Here is a 10,197-nt window from a genome sequence, read left to right as displayed (position 1 = left end):
GAAAAAATGCTCCACATCACTCATCATCAGGGAAATCCAAATCAAAAGATACCGCAAAGAGATACCACCTTACACCTGTCAGAATGGCTACCATTAACAACTCAGGCACAACAGATGTTGGCAAGGATGTGGAGAAAGAGGATCTCTTTTGCATTGTTGGTGGGAATGCAAGCTGGTGCAGCCACTCTGGATAACAGTATGGAGGTTTCTCAAAAAACTAAAAATAGAACTATCCTACAACCCGGCAATTGCACTACTAGTAATTTACCCATGGGATACAGGTGTACTGTTTCGAAGGGACACATGCACCCCCATGTTTATAGCAGCGCTATCACCAATAGCCAACGTATGGAAAGAGCCCAAATGTCCATCCATGGATGAATGTATAAAGAAGATGTGGTATATATATACAATGGAGTATTACTCGGCAGTCAAAAAGAATGAAATCTTGGGGCGCCTGGGTGGCGCAGTCGGTTAAGCGTCCGACTTCAGCCAGGTCACGATCTCGCGGTCCGGGAGTTCGAGCCCCGCATCGGGCTCTGGGCTGATGGCTCAGAGCCTGGAGCCTGTTTCCGATTCTGTGTCTCCCTCTCTCTCTGCCCCTCCCCCGTTCATGCTCTGTCTCTCTCTGTCCCAAAAATAAAAATAAACGTTGAAAAAAAAATTAAAAAAAAAAAAGAATGAAATCTTGCCATTTGCAACTACGTGGATGGAACTGGAGGGTATTTTGCTAAGTGAGTCAGTCAGAGAAAGATAAAAATCATAAGACTTCACTCATATGAGGACTTTAAGAGGTAAAACAGATGAACATAAGGGAAGGGAAACAAAAATAATATAAAAACAGGGAGGGGGACAAAATAGAAGAGACTCATAAATATGGAGAACAAACTGAGGGTTACAGGAGGGGTTATGGGAGGGGGGATGGGCTAAATAGGTAAGAGGCACTAAGGAATCTACTCCTGAAATCATTGTTGCACTATATGCTAACTAATTTGGATGTATATTAAAAAAATAAAAAGTAAAAGAAAAGAAAAAGAAAAAGAAAAGAAGATAACTTCTCCAAAAAAGCATACACCATGTTGTGAACATGATGTATTATATTTTTTTCTAAACATCCTAAAATTAGGCAGCTTGTATTTCTATATATATACCATATACTTCCTATATTCTGAAAAGAACAACCTTCCTCTAACCATTTCTTTTTATTTCAATAATGTGCACAGAAGTCATCCTCAAAATTCTTCGGGGGTAAGATTAAAATGACCATTTTTTTTTGTAGCTTCTCCTATTAGAAGGTGGATACCATTTCTCTCTTCACTGACTTTGGGATTTGCTTTGACCAATAGAATTCACAGAAATGAATTTTGTGTGAATTCTGAAAAAGGGCTCAAGAAGCCTTCCATCTTCTGTTTTCATTTTCCTGATGCTCTGTAACTACTATGTAAAATCAGATTGGCATGTACATTCTAGGAGAGAAGACCACATGGAAAGAAAGGTCTCCTGAGAACTACCTAAGACCACCCAGTATTTTCAGTTGCCAGCTAACCAAATAATTAACTGAAGCTAACTTGCAACCATGTGTTGAATTTTATTAAATAATTTGAATTAATTATGTTCACATTAAATTATATTTTGTTGGCTTCCTGGTAAAATGAACTTTGTATTTTGTGTTATATTAGTCAAAACCATGATGGGTGTATACATATATATGTATATGTATATGTATATGTATACATATATATATGTATACATGTGTATATATACATATACATGTATATACATATATATACATATACATATATATATACACATGTATACATATATATATGTACACACACATATATATATATACATATACACACCTATATAAATAATAATAATTTGTAAGAATAATTTACTGAATACATAAAGAAGTATTTGTATTCCTTATCAGTAAGTCAGTCAAATTTCCATGAACAATGTTTTAACAAGGAACACAACAGGGTATTAACAGCATGAGATATCAAGATCACAGCCCTTGTTTGGAATTTTGGCTTGGACATGTACTACCTCTAGGAACTTGAGTAAGTTATTTAGGCTATATTTATTTTTCTTTTTTTAAAAAATTTATTTATTTATTTTGAAAGAGACAGAGAAAGAATGAGTGGGGGAGGGGCAGAGAGAGAGGGAGAGAGAAAATCCTAAGCAGGCTCCACGCTGCCAGCTGTTGGAGCTCAATGTGGGGCATCGTCAAACAAACGAACTATGATACCATGACCTGAGCTGAAACCAAGAGTCCATTGCTTAACCGACTGAGCCACCCAGGCACCCCAGTTATTTAGGCTATCTTATCCTTAGTTTTCTCATCGGTAAAATATAGGTGACTGACGCATTGGAAATTTGGTGAAGTAAATGTGTATGAACTATGTAACAGGTTTATACTGCCGTGTAACAAATTATTACATGCCTCACTTAAAACAACACACGTTATCATCTCACACTTTCTGTGGGTCAGTCTGTTCATGGCTTAGCTGAGTTCTCTGCTTCAGGTTCTCATCAGGCAGCAATCTAGGTGTCAGCTAGTGCTGTGGTCTTATCAGGGGCTTGATTAGAGAAAAAGCCTTTTCTAAACTCTGTCAAATCATTAGTTGCATTCATTTCTTTTTTGGCTGCAGGACTGAGGGTTTTAGTTTTGGTGATGCACATGCTTAGCAACTAGAAACCTCCTCCAGTTCCTTGTCATGTAGACTTTTCCAACATGGTCACTTCATTCATGACAATTTGCTTCTTCAAAGTCAGAAATAGAGAGCAAGCAAATTTAATAACAAAATGGAATCTTACGTAATATTCCATAATTACAGTTGTAAAATGTCATCATCTTTGCCACATTCTACTGGTTACAAGTAAGTGACAGGTCTCATCCACACTAAAAGGGAGAGGATTACCCAAGGGTATAGATAACATAAAGCAGGAATCATCATGGGTTATTAGGATCTCTCCACCAAAAGCCCAGGGTGTGGAACAGAATAAGTACATAAACGTTAGCTGTCTAACAACTGTTCTAAAATGCAGAGTGTAAAACAGCAAAAATCTGACCAAAATAGTCATGAGTTATACATTTTTATCTTGTGATTCTTAAGCTCATCTACAAACAGAAATATTAATTGGTAATCGATTTAAAATATTCAAATGGGGGGTGTTTCGGGCTCAGTCAGTTAAGTGTCCAACTCTTGATTTTTGGCTCAGGTCATGATCTCATGGGTTCGGTATCAGCGCACAGCCTGCTAGGAATTCTGTCTTTTCTCTCTCTTTGCCCATCCCACCCTCATCTCAATAAATAAATAAATAAATAAATAAATAAGCATTAAAAAATATTCAAATGGAAAGACGACTGGAGCAGACACACTTAAAGATACGTGATTGGAACTACTTGTCACTGATAAATCAGCAGCTAACAGTCTTCAGATTGTGGGGTTGACTCATTTTGGCAAAGTCTTGAGTACAGTACAGAATTTGCAGAAATTGAGCCTAAGGCAATATATTTGTTTGAAACTGAAATCCACTGGTAGTTCTGATAAGGTTTAAGATAATCTATTATTCCACTTGTTATTGCCAAAATAAGTATTTAATTACAGGGGGTTATCTTTTTTTTTTTTTAATTTCTTTTTCCAGAATGGCTCCTGAGAGCTTTACCAACTTTAGGTTTTGGTAGACCTTGTATGAGAATGATTTGCATTTAGTTACTTTTTTGGGCAAGATTGAAAAACAATGCTCAGTTTATTTCCGTGTAAAAGACATCATTTTTCCTCATTTGCATGCGTTTTTGTATTTAAATAATCAGACTTTTTGTTATTGCTGCTTTCTTATTAACCTTTTAATTCATGATTAATATCTTTCTTATTAAGTAAATTTTAAAAGGGGAGAAAATCTCCAGGCAATTTAATATGAAACACAAAGGACAAAATTATCTGCACCATCCACAGCAGTGAAATCGGCACCACTGAAAGTGCTGAGTAAAAATCTGTTAAATAAGATCATTTTTCTTCCCAGTTATATTTCCCAGGGCTGAGAACATTAGAAATTTATATATATTTCTGCACACTGGTTATTTCTTATAGCATCAAATGAAGCCACAGTAGTATATCTATATTTTCCATGGAATACCTGATTCACTTTGATGATACAGAACTTCCACAGTGAGAGATGTGTGGCGACAAGGGTGTTACCATTTCTCTCAAATGGAAAACAAAAAAAAACTGTCTTAAAGCACCATTTTCTGTATAATATGAATGCTGTGCTTATTACAGAAACATAGGTCGCCAACATTTTAACAAATCAATGATGTGAATTTTTAAATTTTATTTTTAAACCCGATAAAACATTATGTCAACAAATCATTAGGGACTGTCCATAAGAATTTTATTTCAGAGGATTGTACGTATAACTTCAAGAGGTACTGAGAAAATGATGCTATGAAATCACAACCCCCATGCTCTCAACAAATATTTATAATAAGGGAAATTAATAAAACATAATTTTATGTTTTAATAAAACATAAATGCAGGGATTTAATAAAACATAAATGCAGGGGGTTACTGAAAACTTCTAATTTACATGTTAAGAATATTAGAAACATGTAAAAAGCTGTAATTTTGCATAATATCTGCTTTATGCACACAGTTTGGTTTAGCACCTATGAAGTAATTTTGACTTCAATAAAACTGGATTTCTGAGACTACAGTAATTTGACATAAAGTGGGTATCTGAATATAGTTTAGTATCTGAATTAGGTAAGTAGAAGAAAAATATTAAAAAAAAACTTTTATAAAAAATGAAAAAAATCTAAAATATAATCATGAAAATGTCTTTTAAATCCACGCATTTCTTAACTTTTATAGTTTTGTGATAACAGACATTTAACACGATATTTCAGTGTAATAATTTTGGAGAGCAATGACTTTGATCATGTAATATCATTCCCACATTCAAATTAGCTGGAAAGTGGTAGGTACATATGCCAGCTCACAGTAAAATTCACAAAGCTTCTCTCTTTTTATTAAATAAAATCATGTCAACTCTCTCAAAGGAAAGGTTTGAGGAAGTAAGTTAATTAGCACATATGGTCAAAATCCTTAATTCCTTATTAAGTACAAATTAGCTCTGTTGTAGGAAAAACACTCATAACTTGCTTCGGAATACATGAATTTATACATACATGCACAGCACACATTTCTACAGGGACAGTCTCAATGAGAATTTCCACACTGTCCTTCGGTGAGGGAGACACAATAAAGATCCCTACAGCATGACCATCACTGTTAATTCTAGACATATGGATAGGGTAGGTACATTGTAAAGTTTTCCAAAACACTCATAATCAGAAATAGACACTACAGGATGATGAATAGGGTATTTTAAAAGGTAAAAATTCACTTATGTAATGAGGAGGGGCTAACTGTAACAGATGGAAGATAATAAAGAGTAATGATAGCATAGATGAAACTAGACCTCAAACATTGAACAAGGTAATTTACAAAGGAGAGAAACTCAAGAAAACCAATGGCTCATTTGAACTGGAACTTACAGACAATTCAGAAAATAACTGGATCATCATAATAACTGGCTAATCATTCTTAGTCCTCTGACGATTCTGACCAAAATAACTGTAATATTAATATGAATTATCTCTTCTCTGTATGTTTTCTGCTTTTCCTTCCATTATCAATTATCTCCTAATATCCCATATTTAAATTCTCAAATATTTGAGGAAAGTTCTTAGACAACACAATCTCATATTTGCAGAGCTCCCTATCGGTCAGGTTCCTGCCCCAGTCTATTTTGCACATCTGTTTTCTTCATCATTGGTAATCCTCCCTCCCTCACTTTCTCTAACAGTATCACTTATCATTAGTTGTGACCATTTAAGAGCTTCTGTATGATGCAAGTGTGCCACTCACTCATGAATTCCTTATTGTTTCAATAAAAGGTGATCTTGTGAAATTTTCCAAGGAACATAGTCATCTGATAGGTCTTTGGATCTTTTAAAATAGAATGTACATTTCATTCCTTCCTCAAAATCTGCCAAGGTAGTTCTAACATTTCCACCTTATACATTGTGGGCCATCGTTTTTTGCAAGTGTTTCAAATTCCATTGCAGCATTGCATTAAGATAGGCTCCAGGGGCATTTAAACACCGATATAGGAGTTGTCTCCCTCTCAACAAACTTTCCCTTATTCATATTTATACTCTATATTTCTTGGTCCAGGATTTCAAGATGATTCCCAGTCATACTTTACATGATCTTACTGGTTACTGGTATATCTTATCTAGGTTTTGCTGTTTCTTTCATGAAAGATCCATTTCCTTTCCTGGCAGAACCTGCACTCCCCCTTTTGAACCATGCTCAGACCCTTTGTTATTTCTTGGTTAGTGGCCAAGGTGGAAGTGGGAAAAATTCTTGAAAAGGACAAGTACTATGTTACAAGGTATAGAGACCGCATCAAAGAGGAGCCTACCATCTTTTCACGTTAGGGATGGGAACGGGGAATTCAGTATTTTCAAGCTTATCTACCCATATGCTATGCCCCCATCACAAATTTCAGAATCAAACCTTTTTTTTTTTTTTATGTGAGAGGCCAGTTTTGGTTAGAAATTTACTGAAGCTGTGAATACAGGCTTTTCTGAAATTCTGATATCCCTTAATCAAGTTGTTTCCCTAATCTTCAGCTGTCCTTCAACTATAGAAGTTGAAGGTGTCTACAGAGATTACTGTAGATTATTTTTCCATCCATTAGAGTGGTAAATTGCTGACCTATGCCTCTATATATCTGTATTCAATATATAGTGAAAAAACACATTTTTTTCATTTTTTATAATTTTTTTCATTTTTTTATTCGAGAGAGAGAGTATGTGCATGAGTAGGGGAGTAGGAGAGGACAGAGGAAGAGGGAAAAAGTCTTAAGCAGAGCTCATGCTCAGTGCAGAGCCGGATGCTGGGCTTGATCCTATGATCCTGGGATCATGACCTGAGCTGAAATCAGGAGTTGGACATTCAACCAACTGAGCCACCCACGTGCCCTATTTTTTGTTCCTATAATTTTTATTTTCCGTGTATCTCGCAAATATTATAGATATTACATAATCCAGTGCTATTAAAAAGTTGTTTTTGGGTCGCCTGGGTGGCTCAGTAGGTTGAGCCTCTGACTTCGGCTCAGGTCATGATCTCACAGTCCATGAGTTCGAGCCCTGCATTGGGCTCTATGCTGGCAGCTCAGAGCCCGGAGCCTGCTTCAGATTCTGTGTCTCCCTCTCTCTCTGCCCCTCCCCTGCTTATGCTCTGTCTCTCTCTGTCTCAAAAATAAAAACATTAAAAAAAATTTTTTTTAAGTTTTTTAATGTTTGTTTATTTTTGAGCAGGGGGGTGCAGGGAGGGGCAGAGAGAGAAGGAGACAGAACCCTAAACAGGTTCCAAGCTCTGAGCTGTCAGCACAGAGCCCGACTTGGGGCTCGAACTCACAAACCTAGAGATAATGAGCTGAGCCAACGTTGGATGCTCAAGCGACTGAAGCGACTGAGCCACCCAGGCACCCTTATACTTGTTCATTTTGTATCTATTGTAGTTAGACAGCCTGAAACTATGAAAGAATGATTTGAAACATTATCCTACTTGCATAATATGCATTACCATGTTACACACATACACACAGAGAATTGGTTCCTTGTGTCAGAAACAGACTTTCGATTTACAAATTACTTTGTGCCAGTTCCCATTTTCCAAATCACCACAGGGTGAGGGGTGAAAGCATATGATGTCAACTCTATGTATTGCAGGGTATGTATCACAGGAGGGTAACCCCAAAACTATGAAACTGGGAGCTTATATAAGGTGGTTGGCACATCTATCTCTCCAGAGATGGAAAGAAATTGATGTTTGCTCTAGAATATAAATACATACTCTCTGGAAGGAGAAGGTCTCTAGGTTTACAACCCCTGGAATGTAAACAAATGGCTCCAGGGAAGACTGTCTATAAATTTCTCAGAAATGTCCAAGGCTTGCTTTTTTCCCTTCAATCATCCTTTATACAGATTGTCAGTAATCTTTGCTCAGTAAGCCCTGAATGTGAGAAAACATGAAAATATTTATGGAGCATTGTTTCCTGACATCTGCAACAAATACATTCATATATTTTTTTCCTTGTGCATTGACTTTTTTTCCCCTAAGTTTCATACATATAAGCAAGCAAAAACAGGTTACTTTCAACAAAATAAAATCAAACTAGGAACATATTTATTCCTTCAAAATGTCAATTACAAAGAAGATAATTGAGAGTTTTTATAATAATTCTTGGGAGAATTGCCATGACTCTAGACTCCTTTATGCATCCAAACTCTCAGTCACATGTTAAAAGCATAAGAAAAATCAGAAATAGTTAAAAATATGTTTCAGTCTGAAACTGTCTCCTCAGAAATACTAAATGGAGTAACTCTTTATGAATAGGTAACTTTTGTTTTTCCAGCTTATATATACATTTTTAAAAATAAATTATTCTCCATAATTGGAAAATAGTATATATTCCTTACATTTTATATGTATACTTTATCTAGCTTAAAAGGTTATATAGCATTTTAAAAATACTTTTATATTAAGTAAATGGAAAATAGGGACCTACTGTTTTTGGTATTACAATATATAGAAAGGACATGAGAATTTCATTTTTTAAATGAGACTATGAATTAAAGTAGGACAATAAACAATAAAACAATAAAAATTATTTTTTATTTAGCACATACGTGATGGTGTGTTATTTAATATATGTTTATATTGTGAAATGATGACCACAATCAAGCTAATTAACACATCCATCACCTCACACCATTTTTTTTCCTTGCTGTTCTGAGAACACTTGAGATCTATTCTCTTAGCAAATTTCAAGTATACAATATAGTATTATTAATTATAGTCACCGTGTTGTACATTATATTCTCAGAACTCATTCATCTTATAAGTGAAAGCCTATACCCCTTGGCCAACATTTCCTCATTTTTCCACACCCCTAACCACCATTTACTCTCTGGTTCTGAGTTTGACAATTTATGAGTCTACATATAAATGATATCATACAGTATTTGTCTTTCTCTATCTGGTTTATTTCACTTGGCATCATAAGCTCCAGTTTTGGGGCACCTGGGTGGCTCAGTCAGTTAAGCATCCAACTTAGGCTTTGGTCATGATCTCGCAGTTCTTGGGTTCAAGCCCCACGTCGGGCTCTCTGCTTTGGATTCTGTGTCTTCCTCTCTCCCTCATGCTGTCTCTCTCTCGCTCTCTCAAAAATAAATAAACATTAAAAAATTTTTAAAAAGTAAGCTCAGTTTCACCAACGTTGTTGCAAATATCAAAATTTCTTCCTTTCTTTTTTTTAATGGCTGAATAATATGCACAATAAGGAAGCAATCATAAAATAAAAGGCAACATATAGAATGGGAGAAAATATTTACAAACCACATCTCTGATGAGGGGTTAATATCCAAAATATATTAGGAACTCATACAACTCAAGAGAAAACATAATTACTGGATTACAAAAAAAAAAGGGCAGAGGGCCTGAAGAGACATTTTTCCAAAGAAAACATACAAAGGCATGTACAAAGGTATTGAACATCACTAATGATCAGGGAAGTGAAAATTAAACAATGAGACATTACCTCACACCTGTTAGGATAGTTATTATCTTAATAAACTCTTTACTCTTCAAACCACATAGAGTTTGTTTAAATGTGTTTACATCATAATAAAGAACTAGGATAATTTGTGTAGCAATAAGTTATGTTTCCAAAAGTTGCTGGTGTTTATTATACAATAAATTCTAGAAAATATAGAGAGGAGATTTTCAACAGTCAGAAGTATCAAATATAGCTTTTATCTAATATGTGGAAATCATATATTCTTTATTGCTTATATTTTTATTAACACCTTTCTTCTTAATAGCACTTACACAGATATATGTGGTTAAGTGTAGCTTCCTCATTAAAAGACACATATGAGCACCCTTTCGCTTTGGTGTATAAAAAGGACACATTAGGGAGAAACCAGCATTTTTGTTACAGATTAGATTAGATTGCAAAGAATTACATGATCTATATTAGTGAGGGGACACTGTAGTGAATAAACTATTAAGGGTAATTCACCACAGGACAAAATACAGATGTATTAACTAAAAA

This window comes from Prionailurus bengalensis, chromosome A2, assembly GCF_016509475.1.
Source record: "Prionailurus bengalensis isolate Pbe53 chromosome A2, Fcat_Pben_1.1_paternal_pri, whole genome shotgun sequence".
Lineage (NCBI taxonomy): Eukaryota > Metazoa > Chordata > Mammalia > Carnivora > Felidae > Prionailurus > Prionailurus bengalensis.
Note: the sequence above shows the minus strand (reverse complement) of the source record.